The sequence below is a fragment of the Manis javanica genome, chromosome 9 (assembly GCF_040802235.1).
Source record: "Manis javanica isolate MJ-LG chromosome 9, MJ_LKY, whole genome shotgun sequence".
Classification (NCBI taxonomy): Eukaryota; Metazoa; Chordata; class Mammalia; order Pholidota; family Manidae; genus Manis; species Manis javanica.
In genome coordinates this window covers 4,760,252-4,786,641 of record NC_133164.1, presented here as the reverse complement: position 1 = coordinate 4,786,641, position 26,390 = coordinate 4,760,252, and the positions used below count along the sequence as shown (strand labels likewise).

Below are 26,390 nucleotides of genomic sequence, written 5' to 3'. Positions count from 1 at the left end.
CATATGCCAATTTGTTATTTCTTCTTTTAAATGCCATTCCCAAGGAGCACTATAAAGTTGACATAAGAAATGAGAGAGCTGATAGATTTCCAACAGAAATAGAAAATTAAGAGGTATGTGGGCACTGTACTACCCACAAAGGCCCCTGACTGGAATATTTCCCATCAAAATGTAGTTTTTTAGGTTTGAAGAGTCTGTAGAAGTACCTCCATTTCTAGTTCATTTTCTGCGAACAGGGTTTCTATACTAGAGGATGCTTTCTTCTTATTCCACTTCTTGTAGGTTGTCTTTTTTAAAAAACCTTTTTTTTTTTTCTGGTGAAAACCACAGTATGTCACTTCACAGCTGTCCCTCAGATGCCCCCATGATCCTTCTGCAGACCCGTGGTTGTCCAGTCTTGTGACACATGGTGAATTGGATTCATACCTACTTCGGCACTGTGCGCATAAACACTAACTTACTGAAAAATAAAAGGGAGCCTCTCGTATTGGCCATTTCATTCTTCCAGTGTTCTCAACACAGAGGCTTTCCCTCTTCCCACTTGGTGCATCCAATGGTCTTCCTGGACCAATATCTTTTTGGTTACCTTTATATAGCAAAAACAAATACTAGATACTGCCAGGATATATGCCATTTTATTTTAATGTTACTGGTGAACAAGATTCATGGTGCTTAATCTTAGCCTAACATTTTTCTTAGGTCTCTGTATGTGAACTTCAAGACAGGTGTTTATTAGCCACTCGCAATAAACTAGAAAACATCCTTGGGTAAAAACCACCTTTCCCCAATTTACACGTATCTTCATTTGCTCTTCAGATTTTCACAGAAATGCAACAGTTTTCAATTCCGGAGATGGCGCTTCTTGATCCGAGCCGTACTTGATTTGAGAACAGTGAATTTCAAAGGAGGATTTGCCAAACCGGAATGGTCAACATCACCTTGAAAATCTCATTTAGGAAAGGTTTGGTATTTAAAAAAATATTTGTACTGTCACAATGGAGAAGCTTTAGCACCAAAGCATGCATTTAAACAACAGAAGCTAGAAATTTTTTAAAGTGAGGAAGTCTGAGAAATAGGTATGTAAAGTATCATACTGGGAAGAATATTCCAAAACAGATCACCCATCCGCTTCCTTGACGTTTCTTTGATATTCAGTCACCATCCCTGAGAACAGGAACTGTCACCTGTTGGTGGTGTGTGATCGTGGTTGAGATGGTCACCATCCAGCCCTTTCCTTACGGCCATTTCATCACTATGCCTCCTTCTATGCTGTTTGTTACTCACTAGCACCTTTACTTTTTTCTCACCACAGCTGAATTTATTTTCCTTGTTGACTTTTAGTATTATTCTTTTCCAAATGTATTGATTTTCATTTCTCAGGGATGGATTTCACATTCTTAGATTGGCTTGATGGGACTCCTCACACTGGAGACAAACACGAGCAGCTTTGGGTGCCCCGAGGCTCCTGCATTCTCTCCTGGGCGCCCTTTCTCCATCCTTTCCCAGCATTGTTCGTGTCTTATCATTCCTTGGTGCCCTTCTTTTCCTCTAGCTGATCTGTGGGTGAGTGACTCCACTGTGCTTCTAGTACAACCTTTGCCTGGAGCTCTTATTTCATTTCTTGAATGTCACTTACCAGTGACATTCTGATGCTAGGCAGTGTGATGCTGGAATCATATTAATAAAGGCTGGGTAGTTGAGAAAGAAACTAGTTCATCAAATTAGCTTGACTTTCCTGAAACATGAGAAACCCAGATCCTCCAGAGAGCAACTCACGAGCAGAAAAATCTCAGGCATCACACACCTTCATTACAGAGAAATTAAACACCGAAGAGATGTTTTCCTGGGGGCACTTTCACTGAAATTTTATCTCAGCACTGGAGCTGAGCCTTGATTGGTGGACCTTAGAAATCTTTAATTTGGTTTCAAGTCACCATGGATTCAGCCTGGGAGACTGATGTGGCTGGAAACTGGGAGGGTTTGGGGGGGGAGGGCAAAACCTCTTAAATCACAGTGACCATATCTCTTGTATCCTTAAAACTATGTAAGCAATTATAAAAGGCAGCTACTTTTGGAAGCAAAGGTGACATTTGAAGGGAATAAAAGCGCATGGCCTAAAAGAAAAGAGGTAAATTTAGGCAATGTACAAGGGACTATGCCTACTTTCTCCAGAAAGTTCCCTGGCTTGGTGACTTCCATGCCTCTGTGGTCCCCTAACGTCCGGGAGATGGATGGCTGCAGAGTACTCAGACGAGAACTAGGGTGGGTTGGCTTCTTGGTTTGTTTGAAAAGTTGAACTAAGGTTGGACCAATGAAGACATCGCTTCTTCCCAATTACTCCCAATTTGAACATAATTTGGCTTCACTTCATCTTTCTAATGTTTAGTAAACAAATGAACAGAAGTATTTTACTCTGCACTTGTGACCTTCCACAGCAAAGATATAGGTATGTGCAATAGAGGATAACACAAAAAAAGACTACTTGAGGAAGTCATCAATGTCACTAGGTATATTATTGTGACGAGTTCAGTTCTCCAAATGACCCCCACATATATCCAACACAAACAAAGGAATTTAAGGGCAGCCATCTGCTTTGTGCCATAACAAAGATTGGTTAGAATAGAAGCAGCTTGCTTAATTAAAATGTTTCCATTACAATTCTGTGTAAACATTCAAATCATAGTTGAGTCTGAATCACTCACTGGCACAGTATTGTTCATGCTCCCCTAGATTAACTGAAACATATTCTCAGTGCTTTAATTCAATGACCAAAATGTAATTTTAAGAAGGTAGAAGGGAAATTAGACAGGCTGCAGCTACCCAAACTCTCTTGACCTTATCCTAAGATTTTGAACTTTTTTGGACATACCTTGAATTTTTTAGTTAAAAAAATGCACTTGTAGTTTTGTGGATTTGATATTGAGTTTTTGAAAGAGAGTATCTTCCAAATATAGTAAATGTTCTTAAGTATTTTTATTATGTAAAGAAAAGGATTTTTTCTTTAATCAGCATATCTCACCAAGTCAGCAAAAAGTCACTCTGGAAGAACATCAGAACTTTTAAGGCTGAGGTATAAAAAATAAACCAATGGGAAGCAAATGAAAGGGTTTTGAGTGTGTTAAATAAAAAATTCACTTTGTACAAAGGTAGCCAGGTGGTGAGGCAGACAGGCTCCAAATCTCCTGCTTGGCCGGGTGCGACTCATGTGACTCTCAAACAACATGTGTAATGCTGGGGTACTAAGACCCCACTAAGAGAATACCTCTGTAGGGCTGAGCCACGTAAAGACTGTGTGTGTATGTGTGTGTGTGTGTGTGTTTGTACATATGCACGTGCACACACACGCATGCCCCTGAGCTGGCTCTCAGTGAGGCTGCTCGCGGGGACAGGGAGGATGTGATATTGCCCTGGCCTGACACCAAGAGCAGAGCCTCCCCAGACTCACAGGTTATCTGGTGGCTTGGTCCCCTCACTTCTCACGGCCTAAGTCTGGGTGGGCAGGGTGTACCTGAGCAACTGGTTTGCTGTGAGCAGAGCTCACTCTTCTAGGGTGAGGTGGACTGTGGTTACTTAGATAGGCATTTTTATCCCACATTCTGTGACTTGTATAGAAGGAATAAAAGTTGAAGAGTGAAAGGTAAACAGTTGAATTTTTCCTTTTTCTTCAGAGTCTATTTAAGACCTTTAGTCTTGATAATTCCAAAATATTTACTGTCCTGGGGTTTGTTACAGATCCAGCCATTAATGCTCCTTTGAAATCTTCTAAAAAATCCAAAGGAATTTTCAGAAGCTAGTTGTGGTTCAACCAGGGTTGCAGTGAAAAAAAAGTTTAAATCAGCTACAAATCAGATGACAATTAAAAATGAGCTACTTATTAATCATGTATTTTTACTTATACTTACCAATTTACCAAAAAAAAATGTTTGAGGCGTATTCAGTGTTAAAGTATATCTAAAACAGAGCAATTAGACCACAAAGAGAACAAAATTAAAGTAACAAAGAAAGAAATGAATCATATCTTTATGCTGCACAGTAAATTTAACTTTGAATCTCTAGAAAAGAAGTTTTAAGAAAGGATCAGATTGTACTAAATAAGATCAGATTTGGTCTTTGCCAGATGAAAGGCCAATAAAACAGAACAAAACATAAAAAAACACAAACAAGTAGTGATACATATTTTAATCGACTTATTTCTATGAATAATGCCTCACATATGAAATCTAGCAAAAAAAGACGGTTTATATTCTGCAGGATCATTTTTGACCATGGTTTTTCAAGGGATTTCATGCCCAGGTCAAACCTCATTATGACCCACCCATAGAGCATCAGTTCTCTCTCCTTCCAAGTATTTAGCAGAATTGTAAGTCACATGTGATTATAATCTGCATCTTCCACTAAATGAGTGTGAGTTCAATGAGAATGGAGGCCAGATCTACTTTTGCTCAGCACTGCATTTCAGACACAGGGCTGACATAAGGAAGCAGTCAGTCAAGATGTGTTGAATGAGTGAATTCTTCTAATGAAAGCCATCCTTTCAAGCCCCAGGACATTACATTAAATTTCAACCTATGTAATGAATTTCTTTTAAGAGAGTGAAGAGAAGATAATCTACTTGTTTGGGTTTGATGGGATCATTATTCAAGAATATGGCTTAGAAAATCTGGAGGAAAGGGTAAATCAGATGCCCCTTAGACTGCCCCTTCAAACACTGGGTGTCTCTGGTAAGTTTTGGCAGATGCTGGCCCATCAGAATTCTGAAAACAAAGTGCTTGAACTGTAACTCATTAGAGAAAAATCAGTACCAACATTACAGTGGAGCAGTGTGCCTTCTTCACGAATTCGGAGGTCTGGATGCTGTTCCTGCCTCGGGGGAGAGCTGTGTGTCTTCTCCTCGAAGACGGTGTGGTGCAGCGGAAGGAGTAGGCGACCGAGTTCCAGTCCCGGCTCTGCCTCTGTATCCGTGAGGCACGGGGTGGAGTCTCCTGCTTTAAGACTCAAGCTTCTTAACTGTAAAGTAGGGCGGTGATACCTGCAACTTTTCAGAATTGTTGTATGATTAAATGACGATGAATGACAAGTTTCCAGCATATAGCTGGATGACACATAGAATTTGCCTTTTTTTAATGAATAGTTTTTTGGGGGCTGTCTAGTTAATCAAGCTGAATAATGCCAGTTAGCTTTACCAAAGGTCCACTGGATGCTCTGGGGGTAATTCTGGAAGTTAAATGACTTCTGGGGTCAATAATATATTAATGATGATTTTCCAGAAGTTTCAACCTTGTCACATATGAGAGCTCAATGTAATAGTTGCTGGATTAAGAATGAATGAATAACAGTAAATATGGACCTGAGGTCTCCTGATTTTGTTTGACTGTAACTGAAATGAAACTCTAAACTGAATTCATTTTCGCTTTTACATTATTTTTCTCCATCTGTGGGATTACCTTTTAAAATCTGAATTTTTGAAGACCCAAGTGTTTTCAAAGCCAAATGTGTCCCATCTCCTTCTTGCCATCATGAAGAGCATCTTAAAGCAATCTCTCTATATATCTGGCATATGTATCTGGTATGTGACTACCATAAGGTTTATTTGCCCACAAACATTTAATGGGAATAAAAATATTATTTACTTTTACAACATATTTTCTGGTAAATCTTTCCATTCCTAGAAGCTAGCAGGAGTTCAATGAACTTGGTGAAGAAATGAGTGTGTGCCTTCTATCTAACTTTATTTAGAACCATCCTTGGTTTTAATATGGTCTAGGTATCTCTAACTGCATAACTGTGTCAGCTACTAAAACTGGAATATCCAAAATTTTCTTTATGAGAAATCTATGTTTCATTGAGAGGTAAACAATTCCCTTTCTGTTTGGGAAACAGATTTAGATTCTGCACTCTCCCATCTGCTCCAACCATGGATTGTACATGCAATTTATCATCATGACAGGATGATGGCAGGTTAAAGTCACTGGACAGGAACAGAGGCTGGAGTCCACTCTCTTTTGAAAAAGTCACTGGGCCCTTTGTCACTCAGGGCAGGTCATTTTGTTAGTTTGGAGAGCCACAAACGTGACACAGAAAGAAAGGCAGTTACTCCCTAGATATCTCAGAAGCACCGTGCCTATTTTAGAAAGAGATACAGCTAAATATATAAAACAATGCATCTTAACTCTTCAAACAATTATCCCAATTGTGTACAAGCAGCTCAAACAAATGAAATAATCCAAGCTTAGGAAAGCAAAGGTTTTATACAAAAAGATTTTTGGGAAAAAAATGAATGTCTGTGCCACTATTTCTAAATCTTAGAAAAGAAACACGGATTGATGAAAATAAGAAGATACTGATTCTACAGTCCATGAAAAAACCTGGTAGGCCACAGTAGGCCTTTCTTCAAATCAATGACTTTGTTCCTTTAAGAAAGCTGGCTGAAGCAAGCCTGGGGAACATCGGGTGTTTTGAGATTTTCCTCTGGGCTTTCCCATGGAGAAACCTACCCTGCTGTGCTCACCTCTGCGACTGTTACCGTCTGCTTACTAATTCTCATAAAGTATGAGTCTCATCGTTACTATTTTTAAAAAATATCCTTTGTTTAAATCTTTAGAAGATTGTGACTCCCCCTGCAGAAGCAAAGAAACTGAATGGCCCCTTCGTAGGTGACCACAGTGCTTCTCCGGTGTATGGAACCATTTCCCTGTCAGTCTTGAAAGTGTGAATCAGCTATTGTAAGTATAATCACTCTGGGCTTTCTATACACTTTCATTTTTAAATCCAGTTTCTGAAACTTGGAGGTGCAGCATAAGATGGTGAATCTGGTCCCTCAACCTTCGCGCTGCCCCTGAAGGCCTCCATCTGCTCCCCCGGCCTCCGGATGACACGGGGAGCCCAAACCCAGATGCGGACCGCCGGGAGGGGAGCCGAGGGCGAGAGCAATGGCAGCCTGAGCCCCTCTGATCTGAACAGCCTCATGGCCCTTTCTTTCCAAAGATGCCTTTTCTTCTCTTTCAAGGGGAGCGAGAGCCCCAGAACGCCTGGGTTTCTATCAGAGCTGTGCCTCTCTGGGCCTGTTTTTCTTCCAACAGAACCTGCCTTGTGGGGCTTAGGGGAGGACCGGCCGAGTGTGTGGGTGGAAAGTGGGAGGAGGGTGCCGGGTGTGCGACTTGGGGTCGCCCTGGGGTCTGGCATGGCCTGGTACAGCCCACAGGAGATTCCCAGGGGGAAGTGTTTGCACCCGAGCTGTCCCGGGCAGGACGGGGACCCAGGGCTCTGCATGGTCCGGCTATTCTCACTACTTTTTTTTTTTTAAGTTTTAAACTTCCTTTATTATTATTAATACTGAACACAGAAACCAATCTTCAAGGGGGATTATTTTTTTTATTCCATGACATTTTCACATTAGCAAGATTTTATTTATTTTAAAGATAAAGGTTAGCAGATAAACCCCTTTATATCTTCTATTTTCCAACTACAGGTTTCTATGATCATTAAAGTCATTGTCAAAAATTTTATGATCGGATCTCTAACCTGTGCATTATTAAATGTTATAGGGCACCATGGCACTCTACTCGAGCTGTGTTAGTAGAGATGTTGAAGAAAGCTTACCATGCCCGTAGATCTAAAGGATGACATCTCCTCATAAGTGTTTAAGAAATATTAATCATACCATATGATCTGAAAAAAATGGGATGATGGCTATATTAAAGGGATAGCAATTTTAAAAGAAGATAGTTACATTTCTTAGATTTCAGCATCATGTTTTAACTTTTTGTCACAAATATAAGAAAAGGATTTTAACAGAATAGGAGTAACATATACTACTTATGATAAGTAAAATGTTCAATAAAGGAATTTTGAGTCCAAGCAGTCTAAAATAAAGGATTCATGCCGAATCATCTTTCGGCGATGACAGATTCTGTAAGGGCTGTTTTCAGTTACAGTTTGTCCTGTATTCACTCTAGGATTTGTATCGTGTTTTTATTAGTATCTATGAAATCTTACTGTGTATTTCCCTGTTGTATCAAAATGAGTAAAATATTCTCAGGTTATCTCTCATGAATGATTATTTTATATTATCATACCTCCTTTTAGATGCTTTTACTATGTTTTGCTGTGGATCGGTAGAAATGCAGGCTTAATCCAGGCAACTGCATGTTAGTATGGAAGAATATTCATATGCATCTGCTGTAGATGAGTATATGTCCCCCCCTACACCCAGCCAGGATAAAAAGGAAATCAAAATAAATCTACCCATTTCTAATAACTTTGTTCTACAATTGCTCTCCTGAATTACATTATTCTTTCCACCAAGGAGAAAAACCAGCTAAGTCAAGGTTGGTCTATGAACAAGAGAAAGCATTTCCCACGGGGGAGTGTGCATTAGAGTCTGTGTGTAGAACCCAGACTGGTGGCAAATTGGAAATTAGATTTATGAGAAACTGATGCTGATTCTTAACTTCTCTCAATTTACAGCCCATTTTGTTTTCAGAGGAGTATCTGTTTCTCACCGGCCAAGGAGAGAGTCCAGAGTGAGATCCTACAGGGAGGTAGGGAGTCATAGGTTGGCACAGTTTCAAAATACATGCTAAAGTACAGGATCCGCAAGCAGGTGGCCGCGGCTGAGCTGTTTTAGTTGTGGCACGGAGGGACGTTGTAAGAGCATAAAGACCCCTAGGGGGTAGCAAGTAGGCAAATGCACCAGGACCCTGCAGCTACGAGAAAAACTAACATCTGGGTCTGAGTAAAGCAGCTCCCCACCCTTTTGGTGGGTCTGACATAGCAGGGGAAGGCCCACAACAGGCTTGTGGTATTTCTAGAACCCAGGGAAGGAAATCCACCACTCCCCACCTTCACCCTCTGAGCCAGCTTCATTTTATTCCTGGGGAAAGAAACTGAAATTTCAGCACAGGCAAGATGACTATCCCTGATGCAGACACGCTGGGAGTAGCCCTCACAGAGGCTGACTCTGCATCAGGGCTGTTTACCCCCACGGGGAGCCACTGCGGGTCACGCGGTCCGCTTGGTGCCATTTGGTCTGCTCTGACGCCTTTCTGGACAGGAAGTCCTTAAGATTAAAGATTGTATTTTTATGGGCCCATGCCTGCCTACGCCAAGCTATTAACTGAAGAGAAATGTAACTAGAAGTCACCTCCTAGAAAGGATAGTAACAATCATTTGTGTGTGTGTCAGGATGAAAAATAGGAGGAAGTCGAGGTGGAGTAATAGCGGGATAAGTAGAAACCAGCAAAGTTAAGTAGAATATGAGAAATATAAGTACTTCTGTGCTCAAGTAGAATTTTCTCATTTGAGGTCATATTGCATGTATAATTAGAACAAAATTGGTAAAAGCCTTAGGATATTAGGATATTAACAGATAGGCCAAATAAAAGAACATAGACAGGCCAAACAAAAGATTTCATCTTTTTCTCTGTAGCTGCCTTTCACAAAGTACTTTTTTTCCCCCAAAAAAACAGTATCTTGGCAAATGGAAACAAGTAAATATTTGAAGAAAGTATAACTGAATGTGAATGCCAGAGAGAGGGTCCTTTTGTTTGTGTTTAGCTGCGTTGGTGTTGTGGTATATGCTATGATTGTTGAATGAAACTCATTTGGAAAATCTAGTTTCTTCATACAACCTGTCGAGTGACTTTACGGTGCTGTACTTCAGATACATGCCACTTGGGTTTATATTTTTATGCATAATATTTATCCAGGTAAGGTAACAAGGTGCCAGGTGTGATTAAATTACACTTGAAAAAAATGCTTTAGCTTTTCAGGGTGAATAATTGTTAATATAATAATAAACTCATTTATTGCCAATGCATGTTACTTTTATGATAGTTTCAAAACCCATAACTTTGAATATAAACTTTCAAAAAGGATTGAAACCTTCAGAATTTTGGTTGTGTGTGTATATATGTGCATGTTGAGATATTTGCTCACTTCAACATAAATATGAAACTGTAGATAATTTAACATTGTAACTCTATAATATTAACATTGTAAATAGTTTAATAATATTTGATTCTAATTCTCTGTTAAACTTCAATGAAAGCAATACCTACTTAATAAATATTTTTCAGATTGAGTCATAAAGATATTAAAAGAAACCTTAATGTGGAAAATAATTTAATTAGATAATTTATTATCGATTGCTTATTAATACATAACAGTAATTATATACACTAATGTTCATTTAAACACTAGAAGGTAAAAATTTTGGCATTAGTAAAGAAAGCCTTTCTAAAAGTAATAGCAATAGCAGCTTCATATTTTGATAGAACAAAATAGAAATTTAAGAAATAATATTTGGTATATATTCAGTTAAGAAAATTAAAAAAAAAACAGAAAAATGCAAAGAAGAAAATAACAGTCATCCCTAATCCCCTCATCCACTGATAATTTCCGTTTATGTTTTGGTTTGTCTATTTCAGTTCCTCTTCTGTGCACATATATCTTTGCATTGCTGTATATTAATCTATCAATGCCAGTATTTTGGAAATAGGATTTTGTTATATAATTTGTTTTTATGTACTATAACAAGAATATTTTGATTTCAACATTCTTTCACAGCTTACGTTATAGCTTATTTACTCTATCCCCCATTGCTTGCCATATAGTGAGTGTGGTTATAATTTGTTGGCAGCAGGTCCTGTAAACGGGAAGCTGCCTTCGCGCTGGGCACTCTGGGCTCCTCCTGATGTTGCTCAGGTATTAGCCTTTCCTTGGGGTAAACTCTGTCATGCTCCCCTCCCAGCACTGCTTCCTGGGGCTCTCCTTGAGAGATTTCCCCACCGAAAACCTTCTCAGCATACTTTTCTGTTAGCCGGCACCAAGCTGCTAAATTTGTTTTGGACTTGATGCTGTAGTTAAAAAAAACAAATTCTGAACGGTTGTCTTGGAGGTTCCCATTGGGATCATGTGGGTTTCTCGGACCGTGGATATTATTTTCACCTATTGTGATGCCGAGTCTCAGTTCTTATTACTAAAATAGATCATCCTTGTGCAGATTTCCTCAGACACCCTGCCTGCAGCTTCCTTCCAGTTTGTCAGAGCCAATTTTGCGCTTCTCTGAAAGCTTTCCTGTTATTTTCCTCCTTTTTTGTCTTTATATAGATAATGTTGGGTAAACAAAAGGTGGACACTCTACACCAGGCACTGAGGGTCCAGCTGGTTGGGAACAGGAAGTGGCAGCGTGGTGGCCCGCTGGAAATGCAGGCGCACTTTCTCTCCAGTGCTCAGGCAGACCCACCCATCGCATTGCTGGATGAAGCTTAGCCCTAAATACTTTCAAGGTAAGGAGAGGTTTGCACCATTCATGCATGGAACCAATGTGATGTGAAGTAGAGTCCACAGTGACCTACAAACCCTGGAGTTTTTTCGAGCCTCATCCACAAACATCTTCCCAGTGTCCAACTGGGGGAGACAGACACAGAAGCAAACCTGAAAAACTGTTCTCCTTACTTACACGTTCTGTTCTTCACATCACTTTTGATTTTTTGAGAAGGCGAAAATGAGTGATCACTGACCACTCCGGTTGCTTCACTGTAATTCTTTCTCTTCAAAGCCACGCTCATTACTGAACTGGCTCCCAGTGCAGGAAGGAAGTGGAGTGCCTGGCCTGGTCAGGCTCTGATGGCCCCTCCGTACGTGAAAGCTGTGAGCACACGGAGTCAGTTCCCACAGGTATCAATCTCCACATGTTCCAGAAAACTGCCAGTCTACACCCAAGATCTGAGATGGTTGCCAGGGTCACTATAAAATAGAAAAAAAGAATGCCCAGTGGTAAAAGGCATGTGGATTTTTGTTCATGCCTTTTACCTGAATGTAGTCAATTAAACAAAATAAACTAGAGTGATCACAGTGTGAAAAACAAAAACATGCAAACTAATTAGAATTTTAACACTCCCACAGCCGTTCAGCCAGTCCATTTGTTTTTAAGGCCAGAGTTCCCACCGCATGAAAGGCACACAGCAGGCCCTGCTGGGCAGCTTGCAGACCAGCAAGGAGGGAGGCCAGCCTGGGGAGGCCCCTGGAAAAGCAGCTGTCGGGCCCTCACTTCTGACCTACCGGCCCTGGGCTGGCTCAGCTCCCAGCCCTTCCCTTCCCCCTGCCAAGGGGCCTGCTGGTCCCAGAGTAGGGCTGGCCCTGCGCTGGTTTCAGTGGCTTCAAGAAACAGATGCCGCAATTACCTTCAGAGGCAGGAGCGAGATGGGCTGAGGGGTGTCCGGCTTGGAGGATGGTGGTCCATCCAGGGGCGGCCTTTACTGCTGCTAATCCTTTTAGGTCGTCAGCACCACTTGATTGTCTTTACGTCCAGCTGTTGTCCACACAGATGGCCCTGGGCTTGGAATGCAGAGACAGACAAATCCTGCTTGTGTCTACACAATTTAGACTATTGTGCTAAGACATCTTACAATAATGCTACTGGAAAAGAAAGACCATTTTCACCATATTTCATCTGCCCATTGCTAAAACTAATCAGTACCCCTAGACAGACACAGGGACAGGCTAATATTAAAGGATTTTATCATGTACCGTACACATATGTATGTGCATAGTGTCCATGCATGCCTGTATGTGTAATAGCATATCCATGATAAAGAAGATTTAAAAATTAGACTTGCTTTGTAATAAATTTACTCACCTCTCAATATAGTAATTACCAATAGGAAGAGTTTGAATTCATTTCCTTATTTAAAAAAATGAAACGTGGGATGGTTGTATTTTTCTAACAGAATATTAGAGCAGGTATCAGCTTTGTGCACAAGAGACTCCCAGCACAGGCCGGTGGGGACACAGACGCCCCCCAGCACGACAAGCCCAGACAGGTCCCACGGCGCTCACCTAGGCGAGCCCACCTGCGGGCGGCTGGGACGTGACCACACCTGGAGAAGCCCAGCCCCCGGGGGCCCGCGGCGTTCTGCCGCTTCCCTCCTCACTCGAGGCTGTGATGTTCCCGCCCAGCCCTGCTGCCTGCACCCACTGTCTGCTTTCCCAGGCTTTTCACTCTTTGCCCAGCCAGCTCTCTTTTGGGACACAATCAAAGGTCGCCCTTTCCTTTCACTGACCCCAGGCTGTGAGGTGCTCCTTGTGTCTGTCCCCACCAAAGCACTAGAGCCTTTTCAGCAGTTAGCTGTCTGTCCTCCGAGCTGCTTGGGGGCTCCAGTCCTCGCGGCCACACCCAGAGCCTAGCAGTCGCCCTGGCAATAAACAGCAGGTGTTCCCTAAAAGTGGAATGAAAGGTAGATGCTGATGGAGATTTAACAAAGGTCAGAACCTGCATTGTAAAGGAGGAGCCCTCCTCAAGGACACCTGCAGCTGTCTCCTGGCGGCTGCTGGGGTGCCCCGCTCAGGGGCTGCCTTTCGCAACCAGGTGCCGGCTCCCCAGCTGCGGGCAGAGCGCCTGCTGGGAGCTCCACTCAGTGCCTCTCAGAGCATTCTTTCCCGAGGGTGGCCGTCATTTGTCACATCACCATGTACAGCAGAAAAATAACGCAAGTATATTCTTTCCTGGTTCTACAGGGAAGACTGGTTCCCAGTTATGTTCCTAGATGAGGTGTATTATATACATTTTCAACTTGCAATATTTTCAATTTGTGACGGTGTCTTGCCAATGGGTTTCAGCCCCGGGCAAGTTCACTGTGGTTTCAGTGTGACCAAAGCAATGACAGTAAAACGTTCTTGAGGTGAAAGGGTTATACCCAACTTTATCCCCATGGTGGCAGGTCAGTCACTAAAATTTTGTCCATTCATAGTGAGTCAGCAGGCAGCAAGCCGGTCTGTGCCTCTGGGACTCTCTGCCTGCACAGCTGTCCTCTGGGCCTCTGTCCTCGGCACTGCCACCACTCCAGCCTCTGCTCTGCTCTCCTGCAGCCTTGCAGCCGTGCCACCATGTCTCCCAGACCACTGGGCAGAGCTCTTTACAAAGAGTCAATACCAACGTCTTGCCCACATCTGTGTAGTGAGCCAGCCAACCAGGGCCAGATGAGAATCCTGGCCACAGGAACCTTCATTTTATCCACAGATGGATTTATTAGGATGTACCCCACCATTAAGTCAATGAAGATCTGTTCTAATGTCACATAAAAGCAAAATGGCATAGCGCAAACTTTCAAAACGCAGGGTTGTATCTCTGATACTGATCAGGGCACCATACCTGATCTATGATGAACCAGTCTTCCAAATCTTATCCCTTCCTTATATGGTTTGGCTGTTGATACTAACTTAAAATGATTACCAATACTCCTCTTTACTCTGGGTTATTTTGATATAGTTTAAGCTCCTGATCTAAGAGTAGTCCATATTCTGTAGAATGAGAACTGTGAAAATATTTATTCATTATAAAATACTGTAAGCCCTGTATGATTTTTTTTTCAGATATTTCATTTGTTTACTTTTTGGGCTCTTTTACTGAAAGATAACATTTATAAAGTAAATCACACAAATTTTAAGTGATTCAGCAAATTTTTATAAAATGTAAGTGAATCTTTACGACTACATGCACTCACATAACTGACACACAGATGAAGGTATACACCAAGAAAAAAACACCAGGCTTAGAAGCCCCTGCGTTCCTCCTCCTGGTCCATCAGGGAACCCACGATTCCAACCTCCAGACCTTCCCCAGCTTTTAGTTTCACCTTTGAGGGCTTATTAAATGTTATCATTGAGCTCCTTAATGTACATTATCACAATTAGTTACAATTTAAAAAAAAACTCTATGAGGTGGTTAAGAGAAAGAGACAGTAAGGCTAAGGAAAGTTCAGTCACAGAGTTAAATGGCAGACGTGGAGTTTGAAGATGGGCCAGCTGATCACAGCGGCTCATTACTCTGTGCACCCAGTGATTCAGATATTAAATAAAAAAGCTTGTAGAAGTGAAAGCTACTCAGCAGAGTTATTAAAGGTGGTCAGAAGAATTATTTTCTAAACATGATCTTCCTTGTATATATGAGACCTTCAATGCCAGGGTAGGTTAGAAGGTAGTAACAGATCTATAATAAGAATATGATGGTGGCACCCAACCAACGCTGTCCTGGGTGTTATCTCATGTGTGTCACCCTCCTTACTCAACATGACACAGCTTTCAGAGGTGAGTACTAATATCCTCCCTCCTGCACAGGTGAAGAAACATAGCACAAATCATTAAGTGATTTGTCCAAGATCACGAGCTGGTACCTGGTACATCCTAGATTTTAACCCAGGGTTTATATTCCTGAGCATTGCACTGTCTATTTTTTCTTTTCCATGTCATTTCAAAATATCAAAATCATATGATTAAGAAAAAAATTAAAGAATATTCAATGAAAGTTGAAATAAAAATTGTTTAGCCTACATTGATTTTTATTTCATCCCATCATTGACATCTAGATTTGAAGAAACTATTTATTGCCAAATTATAAGTGTATCTTTCAGGCCTCTTGACAATGTCAAGTAGATAAAAGTCCTAGAAATATAAGACTCACATTAGTATCTCAGGGTCAAGGTTATGTTTACCATCAAGCAGACCTGCAGAACTTAGAGAATCTTGGTCAGAAATATTCCCAAGAGACCGTCCAGAAATCTGGAAAGCAGTCGGTGTACAGAAGATCTGACCGGGGTCACACATGGAAGCTCATGAAGGGCAGTGCTTCCTGGTCCGTGTGTTAGGCGATGCCAACATATTGTCCTAAGTGAACTCCATCTCCTTTTGATATATAGCCTGACCCTTGCCACCCAAGTCCATTTGATTTATGGCCTTGTCTTAGTTTCCCATGGAACTGGATACCCCCCTGGACTGGATATCTTACCACCTAAACAAGACACCATGGCTACTGAATAGCCATAAATGTGTCTTCCCAAGTTTCATGACCAGATAGGAAAGTTTCCTATCTGGAAACAAGTGCATGCCTTCCCCTTCAAATGAAACATCTCTCAACACAAAATGATTTATGTGTGTTGACGGTGAAGATGGGGCCCCCAATCCTTCCCCAAGTATGTCAGAGCAAATCGGAAATCATAGGAAGCTCAGTCTGCACAAATTAACCATTTATGCACAATACCCATTTCAACTAAGGCTTCTAAGGCTCTGTTAGCCACCTACTGGGGAGTAATTTCCCAACTCGCTGAGTGTTGATTACTCCTGAGGCTCTGATTTTCCCAGGGAAGCTCCAGGTTTAAGAGAGTATGGTAGAGGCCAGAGCAATAAACACAACTACAGCTGCTGCTTTTATTTATTTTTCTAATCAGTGGAATATTTATTACTCTTTCCACTCACGCACACCCTTACACTGTATTCACTGAGTCCTAAGATGAACCCCAGAATTGTCATGGACCCCCCCGAGAATTCATTTGCTGAAGTCTTCACCCCCAAAGGTGTTGGGATTAGTAGTGCGAATTTTAGGAGGTGCTGAAGTCATGAGGTGGAGCCCCCCGAAGGGGACTGGTACCTCCACAGAGACCCTCAGCCCTTCCCTCTCACCACAGGAGGCCACAGCGAGGAGGCTGCGGCTAGAAGGGGGCCCTCACTCATCTCTGCTGACCCTGAGCCTGGACTTCCAGCCTCCAGAACTGTGAGAAATAAGTTTGCCTTGTTTTCCAGCTACTCAATCTATGTGCTATTTTGCAACAGCGGCCTGAATGGACTGAGACATGAGCCATACTTAGGAAGAGATGAAATGCGGTATGTGTGTGAAAGGTGTGTGATACAAGAATCCTTATGAGGTCACCATCGATGCCACATGAAGTATTTAGACAGTCTTTATGGGAAATGTAGAATTTGAGTTCATCCTTGAAGAATGAGTAGGATTTGTATGAACAATAAAAGAAGCAGTGGGCTATTTTGGTGTGAAGCACGTGATCACAGGCATGGGAGGAATGAGACTGACGCACAAACAAATGCTTTAGTGTAAGGAGTTACATTAGACAGGGTTGGACTGATAAATTTGGGGGTGAGTTATAAAAGACGAGATATTTTTAGTGACAGATATATATGGAAATGTTTAAGTTCAGAATTAAGGAGTGACTTGATGAGAGAGACATTTCAATCTATTTTGTCCGGCTCGATCACATAGTAGAGACGTCAGGCAAAGAGATCACTTTGAAAACAATTGAACTAAAGAAGCAAATAGGGGTGGCACTGGAACTAGATAAAAAGAGAATGTATGAAATGTTATGGAAAAATAAATGTTAAGGAAGGGATCTTCAGAAGGATGAGTATGATGGATCCCAAATAGTAAGTCTCCCAGTTGGGAATGCTACTGACAAAAGAAAATGATGGGAAAGGAAGCTGGATTGGTTGAAAGGCGGTAGATTCAGTTTTATGCATCTTAGTCTTGATATCCATGTTGTAAGGTCCTATATGCACGTCTTCTAGGATGTAAATGTAGGCAACACTTACAGTTACCATGACATTCGGAAGGAGACAGTACCAGTTAGCTGGGAGTATGTGGATTAATCACCAAATCCAGCAAGAAAGCAAAGATCTTCCTTAATCAAACAGAGCTTATGAGGTTCCAGATATGGGGAATCACGGTGCTGGGAGCTGGGAACACAGATTCTTTCTCTTAAATTGATCATAATGGGAAATAACACTACTTGTAAGAGTTGCAACAATGTGGCGAGCACTTTACAGCAAGTTCTAGCAGGAGAAGAGGCCTGGTAGTGCCTGTATGTTGGTAATGGAGGCAGTTGAAGGGAAAGCTCACAGCAGAGACAATTCATGAGTTGGATTTTAGCAGTTCTAGGACATATTTTAGGGGAGGGGATGACAAATGCAAAGATTAAAGCAAAGAAACAGATTTTTGTTTTTACAAATAATCAAATTGTCTGTAGCATTTGACAAATTAATTCACAAAAATTAGTGGCAAGGTCATGGGGAGGTGAAGGTAAAGAACAGGCAGGGTTTATATACTGTTCAAATAAGTTTAGATGTTAGTTTGTGGGTGAGGAGAACACCCAGAAAGCTGTTTCAGCCCACTAGTGATTCGATCACTTTTTAGTTCTAAACTGATCAGTGCAGTGTTGGTATGAAGGACGAATTGGATGTGTATCACCACAACTGTTAGGTAACTAATGTACATGACTCCTAATATATAGGACAGAAGGGGTCATATTTCAAAGATGTCTATGAAGCCAAACGGAGAGCTGATGCGTGCTGGATGTGAGGATACAGGGAGAAGGCAGAATCTGGGCTGACTCAGCTCTCCGTGGTCAGGCTGTGCTACGTGGTGAGACAGAAAGGAGCAATGTAAGGAATCAGGTCCACACAAAGTTCTGAGTTGAGTGAGGGGCATGTTGAGTTTGGGGTGTGCTACAGGCAATGTTTGTGTCCCCCGTAAAGTCAAATGTTGAAATCTAACCCCCAATGTGCAGTGGTATTTGGAGGTAGGGCCTTTGGGAAGTGATTAGGGCATAAGGATGGGGCCTTCATGAATGGGACTGGTGTCCTGATAAAAGACATTCTAGAGCTCCCGCCGCACCTCTGCCATGTGACAAGAAGCCGGTTCTCACCAGTTACCAAATCTGCAGGCACCTTGATCTTGGAGTTCCCAGGCTCCAGAACTGTGACAAATAGATGTTTGCTGTCCATAAGGCACTCCGTCTGTGGTGTTCTGTGACAGCAGAAGACGCTAAGGCGAACTGTCAAGTTGGAGACGGCAAAGGAAACTGTATACATTGGTCTTGAGTGTAGAAGCCATATCTGACCGGCAATGAAGTTTTAAGTCCTCAGCGCATTGGTGATGGGAACTGAACCTGGGTGAATTCCCTCAGGCAGTATGTAGCCTAACAGGAGAGGGCTGAAGGCAGAGCCCTGGGAACACCAGCCTTCGAGGCGCTGGGAGAGCAGCAGTGCTGATTCTGGCACTAAGATTATGTTGCTTTGACCCATATTCCTTGACTGTATCTCCTAGCCCAGAGTGCCCTAAGGTAACAAGTTTATTTAGAATGTATATATTATTTTTTCTTTGCTTTTTTGGTCTCAAATACAGCCACCAGTTTATAATAAATGAAACTGGAATGCCAGGTGGAAGAATTTATTCTTGTACTGCTGATCTCAGCTTTTTAAATTGCGTTCTCTTTGGGTATGATCCAGTTCCACAGGTCTGGTGAAAGTTGGCCTCACCCCGTCTGCTGATCTGATGGTGTCAGTAGGTGGGGAGTTTTGCTAAGCAGTGAAGAGAAAGAATCGGGGAGCGAGAAAGAAAGGAGCTCTAATTTAAAGGTACTCCTCATGCCAGACATTTTACACCCATTGACTAACATGGTGCCAGTAACTACAGGAGAAGTGGGTATCGCTCTCCCACATTTTAGATGGAAAATAATAATAATAAGACTAAGCTGTGTTGTTCAGGATCACCCAGCTCCTAAGGGCTATAACTGATTTCATTCCAGAATTGCCTCTTGCCCTCTGGGACTAGGTTTCCTATTTTCTGCCCTTTGTTCTATGAATTCTGATTAAGATGTTTTCCATAACCCTCTTCAAGTCAGAGCACAACTGCGAGTTCGTGCATACCCAGGGTGGGAGTTAGCGAGAGCGCAGGCTGCGGTCTCCATGCCACACGATGCGGCCGAGGACGGAGCTGGGGGCCCCCACACCCAGAGGGCCCCGTGCCTCCTCGCAGAGACTGGCTCCGTTTGGAAGGGCAGAGGGAGAATGAAATGCCTTAGGAACACAGTCTTATTACTTCAGTCTTTGCTTCCTGACATGTGGCTTCATTTTTGAGACAGAATCATAATCTTTTAAATCTGGAAGAAATCACTTGCTTTTAAAACATGTATTTACTGTATTAAATAAAATAATACATGCAAATGGAGCAACATCTAAACGGCACAAAAAGAAATATGGTGAAAAGTAATTGTTGCCTTGTCCCTGCTAATATATGTTTTAGCTTTTTTCAGGCTGATAAATCGTTTTGGACTTTTTCTTTCTTTTCTACTCTGTGACTTAAATCCTTATCTCATTTATTTTTATTCTTTATTCGTAGTTAGTAGAAATATTCGATGCAGTACCTCTTCTCTGATTTTAGGTAGTAAAATATTTTAACTATATAATATTAAATTATATATTTACATATTAAATAATGTAAAATATTAAATACTTAAACTTAATACTTTATTTTCTATTTATATTATAATGTAGACTATTAAGTATTATGATATTGTAGCTATATATCTTTTGACATTATTTTCAAGAGCCTATGCTTTTTCATATCTCCTGTTATCAATAGTTGTTTAAGATAGAAAACTTAAAAATTTTCAAGCAGATAGATTTTATTGTTTTTTTTTTTAATACTTCTTATAACCTTATGATTAGAAAAAAATTTTTTTTTTCAGTAAAGCTGCTGAGGAGGCCCTTTGGGATTCCAGATGTTTGGACTTGGCCTGATTAGTGATTGGCAATTGGCTGCAGCCGTCTACCCAGCTTCAGGTTTCAAATGCGATGGGCTTGTGCTTTCCTAAGCAGCAAGTGGTTAAGTAACTACTTAATGACACTTGAAACTCTTAGTTTGCTCAGGATTTGGCAAATTTTGTAACATTAGAAGTTTACCATTTTTTTAACAGTGCAAAAGATAAGTACTGTTTTTCAATGACCCAACAATAGAAACTTGTCACCCACATTCTGTGTTCTTAAAATTGGTATGTAGGCATTCAATCTCCTTCATTGATATTTGAAGTCCTGTAATATTAACGGGGTGTCTTGCCCATGGGTTTTAGTCCCAGACAAGTTCACTATGGATTCATTGTGACCTAAGAAATGACAGTAGAACGTTCTTGGGGTGAAAGGGTTATACCAAACTTTATTTCCACGGTGGCAGGTCAATCACTCAGAGCAAGTCTGCATACAGCAAGCCGGAGTCTCTCCCTCTGGGCCTCTCTGCCTGCGCAGCCGTCTTGGTCTCTGTCCTCTGTGCTGCCACCACTCCAGTCTTGTCTCTGCTCTCCTGCAGCCTTGCAGCAGTGCCACCATGTCACCCAGAGCACTGGGCGGAGCTCTTTATATAAAGTCAATAGCAATGTATTGCCCACACATGTGTAGTGAGCTAGCCACCCAGGGCCAGGTGAGGATCCTGGCCATGGGAACCTTCACTTTATCTGCATGTAGAATGTCCTACTGCATATATTTTTGTTTCTGTTGTTTCACTTCTTTCTAAAAAATGGTATGCCATTTCAGTAAGTCTTCTTGAATTATGAAAAGTTCATCGAGCCTGATTTTTGGAGGTTGGAGCGCTCATTATTCATATGTTGGATTTCCTTTGTCTTCCATTATCCCCGATCATCTACCATTTTCTCTCTAATCCTTTTTGATACACCATGTATTTCCATTTCATTTTTCTTATTTTTGAAGTAATGCTTTTTATGGCCATTATTAGGTTTCTATAAAATGTCTATTTTCAATTTTCCTGTCTTCAATGTGGCTTTGCTCTCTAAGATAGTCTTGTAATTTTCCACTTGTTTTCTGATCTCTGCTCACTCAAGTTTCATTATTTCCTGTCTTCCTGACACATCTTGCCTAAGTTTTTATCTTGCTACATGGAGCTTTTGTTGTACAGAAGCATTTCATGATCTAGGGTTTGGCTTTGTTTTTCAGCAGGTGTGAGGCTGTGTCTTGGGTCACACGTACTCTGTGTCTCATTTTCCTGATGAGTGTTCATGTGCTGTTGATGTGGCTCTGTACTGTCCCCTCTCCTTCCCCACCAGCCCTCTTCTCCCTGCTCACCTTTCGATGAAGTGAGTTCCAAAATAGCAGGAATTCTCCTTGTGAAAGAGGATTGAATGCATGGTCCAGTTACCTTAGCATTACATCTCTTCATTCCCCAGAGCCAGGATCTGAAAGGCTGCTCACCTTGCACACCTTCCTCCCCCCTGTCGCTCCCATACGCCGCTTCCTGGGAACACAGCACGCACACGTGATTCCGTGCTCAGCCCCCTGCCCCGCTCCTCCCTAGAGCCACAGAGATCCGGGTAGCTCCTCCCACAAGCCCCTGCCCATTGCTCCAAGTTAGGCTGTGGCAGTTACAGGGGTGGCCTGAGGTCAAAGTCTGTGGCTACTGGCATCCTCTCTTCACACCTTCCAGCCACCATTTGACCTTTCCTGTATTTGGCAAGCTTTCATCACATATATTGATTTTCCAGGTATTACGGATTTCTATAAAAATGGGATGCATGGTTTTTTTGTGATTCTTCTAGTGGTTTCTACTTCTTCTGGGTGATTGTGACAGGGGAAGAGGGGAAGACAGTCCTATTGTTTGTCTTACAAACTGGAAATCACAACTGGCCTTCAATCAATTAATTACTAGGGCATAATGTTAGAAATTAAGAGAAAGATAAGGGTGAATTCGACGTCCTTTCCCTTCTTAATAATCTCACAAGTTAAAAATGTGGCCAAGAAATACAAACATGAATAGAAAACTAACCCAATTACAGGCAACACATGATTGCTCCCTGAAGAGACAGTGAATATAGGAAATTTGCACAAGGTGAATCCCGGGAGCTGTCATGCCGGTGCCTGGGAGTTACCTCCGATTCCTGGTGCTCTCCTGTGGAGGGGGCTACCGGCAGCAGGGCAGGCCAAGCTCTGACCACCTCTGCTGCTTTCTCTTCTATCTGCACTGTCCCCTGCAGATGCTGAAAGAGAACCCCCCACCTTTGAGGGAAAAGGGTAAAGCAGCGTGTTGTCATGAAGTGTTTCTAACAATGACTGGTCCTGAGCATCACAGGGCAGGTTATTACAGCCAATTCGGAATCTCCGAAGAAGACATGGGATCTGTTCTCCACAGGGACCCACAGTTACAGGCACAGTAGGGCAGCTTTGGAAACCCCCAGTGTGGTGGGCACAGCACTAGACTGCACGGTGGGACCTGGGCTTCATTTCTGGCTTTACCACTAGCTGGGTGTAGGATCTGGAGACATTTCAATGTATCTGAGCTCAATTTTCTTTTCAATAAAGGGAAGGGATGGGATGGGATGATGGCTAAAATCTCTTCCAACTTTAATATCCTATGATTCTCTAAAATACAGAGACTTTGTAAAACTCTGTAACTCCCTTACAAAGAAGAAAGGGAAAGAAAGGAGGGTTGGGAGGCAGGGAGTTAGGAAGGAAATATGAGCATGTTTCCTGTGCACAAAAAAGAATTGGAAGGAAGCCTCTTCTCCTGTGACTTTTGAAATAAGAACTTTCAGGAACATAGCTGAAGCTGCACTGGGCTCAGTAGATTCCAGCTCTAAGTGACAAAAAATTGGCTCAGAAGTACAAGATGCATCTATCATCTGTATAATGTGTATCAATTATTCCTTCTTAGAACGTTAACTTTCTCACAAGAAGTCCTAAGGCAGCAAGAAGGCATTTCTCCCTTTCCTGGAGCACGTAAACACATTGGTTTGCACCAAAGTGACTCCTAACTTTCCCCTCTGTTGTTTTTTAGTAAGAATGGTTGTTTTCTTACTTTAGGAGTTTGATTGACAGGTCCCTACTAAGTGGGGGAAATGAATTTCAAAGACAGACCTAAGAAAAACGGGGTTTTCTGGTCTCCCTGGACTTCTGTTGCTGCCGGTGTTACAGGAAAAACATTTCTCTGCCAGTCTCATCCTTAAATACAGTCTTATTAAGATCCCTGAGCACATCCAATATTGCTCTTCTCGAGTCTAGGGAGTGCCATACATTTATTGATGCTGCAGCCACAAAGAGATCACAGTTGCTTTGTTTGAAGGACCTGAGTGCCCTTAATATTTTTGTTTGTAGAGACACCAGGTACACTTAAAAGCAGGGGAGTGCAGGTAGACGTGGAGAAGGAAACAGCTCAGACTGCTGCCTTTTTTATTCACTTGAAAAGCCCCTGGATTGATTGATTCATGATGTAGAACCTGCCTCTCTCTCTTCTCCACTCAGGACTCTGAAGTCCGTGCCATCTGTGCACTGCTGACATTCAGCCGCTTGCTCGGAAGGTGGGGATGAGGACGTGGCTACTGTTTGGTTCCTTCCTCCACATTTTCCTCGGAAGCTCAGCAGGCTGCAATTCCAGTGACCACAGGGGCCAGAACAGCAGGTAGAAAATGCCCTGCTTGACTGAATTGTTTCCAAAGTTCTCCCGGATCGTAAGTGGGCTAATCCTGAAAGCAGGACCCGGCAGAAGGCGGGTGAGACTTGCGGCAGATGGAGGTGAGGGATGCGAAGGCTGGTGAAGGCTGCTGTGATGGTAGCTTGTTGTAAGGAAGTGGGTGGCCAGAGAGGGCCTGGCTGCTCAGCCTCAGTGGTGCAATTATAGATGCTGAAGCAGCTCATGTCAGGATAGACTTGGAAAGGCCCTATTTTTGAGTAAATTAACTTTGCCAACACTCAACCATCTACAAGGGCTGTGAGCCTTCCCTAAAGGAGCCCAGAGAGTGCTAACTTCACTATCACCAAATCGATTGATGGCACTTATCGCAAATGGGAAGGCGGCATGCAATCTGACATCATTCTTTCCGAGCAGTGGATGGCAGGCTGAGGGCAAACTGGGCAGGGAGAAACGCGGGGGGCAGGAGGGGACTACTGTGAGACGGCTGTGGGGCGCAGCAGGACAGAGGCAGGGCTGTGTTAGCAGCACAGCGAGATCCCTGGGGTCCCCAGCACTGATGGCCCCCTTTGACTCGCCCCTTCTCAGCCACTCTTGCACCCACTGCTGGGAAGTGCCCCTGCCGGGGAGGCCTGGTTCTAAGGGAAGGGCCTTTGCATTCTTGATGCTGTGCCTCTGGTGTGCCCGACACCCACAGCTACTGGCTTGGCTGACCTGGCCCCCCACCTTAGCCACCAGGGGGGTTCCCTTTTCCTGCCAGTGTCTCTGACTGCTTCCCTGGCATTCTCTGTTTAGGCCTTTTCCGTGGACCCTAACTCTTCCCTCTGGATACCTTCTCTGTGCTCCCTGTGTTCCCGGCCCTGTCACCACAGGCAGCCTGACCGTGGCACCTCTGGACAAGCACGCTCCATCAGGTAGGCAGTGAAAGGTGGGAGGGCAGACATGAATGCCTCTGCTTTTGAGAAAAGGTGCAGACCCAGAGCCTCTGTCCCTCGGGGGGCACCTTGCCTACTGTTCCCCTGGCCCTGCCCTTGTGTGGCACCCTCATGAGACCCCTGCAGGGCTGTGAGAGGAAGCCCAGCCGTGCAGTGCAGGGGATGGGCCGGGGGCCTGGGTGTGCTCACAGCTCGGCCCTTACTAGCCATCTTTTCTGGCAAATCCTCTCTCCTTTCTGGGCCTGGCTGATGGTGAGGGTGGAGCAGCATGGCGGCCAGTGAGAACCCCATTTGGGGAGTTTGTCATGATGGGCGTGTTTGGTACATTGTAGGCTCTCAAAAATGTAATTTTTTGTTAATTCAGTCCTCGACTATATGAGCACCTGCTGTGTGCCAGGAACTCTTCTCATCACCAAGGATGCAAGAATGAACAAAACCATTCCCTCTCCAACACGTTCCTGCTGTCCCAGGCACTGGCCCCTTTCTGCTTCACTCGCGTGGACGCAGTCACTGTGGCACTGTGACATTGATAAGAACCCTTCTGTCCCCCAACTTTGGCTGCATCTGCTGTAGTCAGCTGCGCCCCCAGGAAGCCCCCAGGGTCACAGCCACAGCTCCTACTGCAGCACTGTGGATCTCAGCTGAGAATGTCCCTCAGTCCCTGTCTCTCTGTGTAGCTTTCTCTTTCCCTGTCTAACTCCCCATCTCTCTTACACATACTCTCTGTCACACACACACACACACACACCCTTCCCTATGACTGGGCCAAACCCATGCTTCCCGGTGGAGTGTCAGCTCCCCTGTGGCCTCCTGAGAAGCCCCCACATGCATTCCCTGCAACGGCTGTTAAACGTACTGTCCACAGCCACGCCCTAGCGTTTATTCCTTGCGCTTGGCAGATGACCTGCCTCTGGGTTTCTGATAAAAATTTCTCACCCAATCGTCCAGGGTCCCAGTTTAATCAGGATGCTATATAGACCCCATGCTTCTAAAATTCATAATCAGACACATTCCACTTGTTAAAATGTTTCACAACTTCTTTTCTGCTCCCGTCTCTGCTTCCAGATTTCTTGGTCTCTGTCCATGGCTGCTTCTTGGCGTGCTGGAGGGGAACAGACTCGGCTTGCTTGTTAAGCCTGCGCCCTCCCTGGGTTCTCCCTGCTGGGACAGTCATGATCATGACTTGCCTCTCGTATCCCCTCCTGGCCCTCAGTCTCTCTAGCTCCCCTTTGTGTCTACATTTTCAAATCTTTCTTGACTTAATCAAACACTATCATAAGCCCACCTTATTTTTACTTGATAACACTATTATACTCCCATTTCACTTTATCCTTTAATTGCATACACAAACTTTGAGAGAAATATTTTTAAACAAATATATTGCAAAGCTACTATGTAATTAGTCGATATACATATTTGTATATATA

The 26,390-nt window shown here is 43.0% G+C and overlaps 1 long non-coding RNA gene across 1 annotated transcript in view; it reads left to right on the top strand.

Annotated features, from left to right (window-relative positions):
* Positions 1-268: 268 nt before the first annotated feature.
* The window catches only part of LOC108394407 (uncharacterized), a 48,498-nt gene continuing 22,376 nt past the window's right edge, over positions 269-26,390 (top strand). Inside the window, exons 1-5 of the long non-coding RNA XR_012120979.1 lie at positions 269-961; positions 6,602-6,722; positions 11,110-19,197; positions 23,863-24,019; positions 24,824-24,942. This is a non-coding gene — a long non-coding RNA (uncharacterized lncRNA). The remainder of the gene's footprint in view (positions 962-6,601; positions 6,723-11,109; positions 19,198-23,862; positions 24,020-24,823; positions 24,943-26,390) is intronic.